This window comes from Orbicella franksi, unplaced genomic scaffold (genome assembly GCF_964199315.1).
Source record: "Orbicella franksi unplaced genomic scaffold, jaOrbFran1.1 SCAFFOLD_191, whole genome shotgun sequence".
NCBI lineage: Eukaryota > Metazoa > Cnidaria > Anthozoa > Scleractinia > Merulinidae > Orbicella > Orbicella franksi.
In genome coordinates, this window is record NW_027670671.1 from 40,001 (window position 1) to 41,010 (window position 1,010).

General features: G+C 54.8%; 2 non-coding genes across 2 annotated transcripts in view; both read right to left on the minus strand.

The window, feature by feature from the left end:
• Nucleotides 1–309, minus strand: part of LOC145473930 (large subunit ribosomal RNA) — a 3,631-nt gene extending 3,322 nt beyond the window's left edge. The window contains exon 1 of the ribosomal RNA XR_014045024.1: nt 1–309. This exon is cut by the window's left edge and continues 3,322 nt beyond it. This is a non-coding gene — a ribosomal RNA (large subunit ribosomal RNA).
• Nucleotides 310–520: 211 nt separating this feature from the next.
• On the minus strand, nt 521–674 carry LOC145473934 (5.8S ribosomal RNA). Its single transcript, XR_014045028.1, has one exon. It is a non-coding gene; the product is annotated as a 5.8S ribosomal RNA (ribosomal RNA).
• Between the last annotated feature and the right edge of the window lie 336 nt (nt 675–1,010).

Sequence of the window (1,010 nt, forward strand, 5' to 3'; positions counted from 1 at the left end):
AGTTTACCACCCATTTTGGGCTGCATTCCCAAACAACCCGACTCTTCGAAAGCACATCGTCAGCGGCCGGCGGCGCCACAGACGGGGTTGTCACCCTCTGCGACCTGCTGTTCCAAGCAACTTAGGCACCGCCGATCCACCTAGAAAGTGCTTCTCGCAACTACAACTCGCCGATGCAGGCATCGGAGATTTCAAATTTGAGCTCTTCCCGCTTCACTCGCCGTTACTGAGGGAATCCTTGTTAGTTTCTTTTCCTCCGCTTATTAATATGCTTAAATTCAGCGGGTAGCCTTGCCTGATCTGAGGTCAAGAAGGTATGCTTCGCCTCCGCGACTCGAGCGGCGGGCACCCGACGGCACGTGAAGGACTGGCCACACTTTTAGCCTCCGCTGGTGTGCCGCGGGAAAAACCCGGCAACCGCAGTGAGTCTCTCTGCCTTTCAAGGGACACGGCCGCTCCCACTGGGTGGCCGTGACGCCTCAACGCCGCCGGCAAGTTTTTGCCTGCGATGGATGATATCCGACACTCAGACAGACATGCTCCTGGGAGAACCCAAGAGCGCCATTTGCGTTCAAAGATTCGATGATTCACTGAATTCTGCAATTCACACTACTTATCGCAGCTGGCTGCGTTCTTCATCGATGCGTGAGCCAAGAGATCCACCGTCAAAAGTTGTCTCTGGCATTTTTCTTTCCAACTTTCGGGCGAACCGCCGGTCGGCGGACGCCGTCACAGTCACATCAGACAATAGACACGTACATTGGCCACGGGAAAAACACAGGCGGGGCAGGCGAGGCGGCCGCGCGGTTGCACGTCCGATCGCCATTTAACGGCCCGGGCCGACCCCTAAATGGTTTGGTACAGTTCACAGAGCAAACAACGGAGTTGTTTTTGGATTGCATCGGTAATGATCCTTCCGCAGGTTCACCTACGGAAACCTTGTTACGACTTTTACTTCCTCTAAATGATCAAGTTTGACCAACTTTCCGGCATCCGGCGCTCTGTTGCCA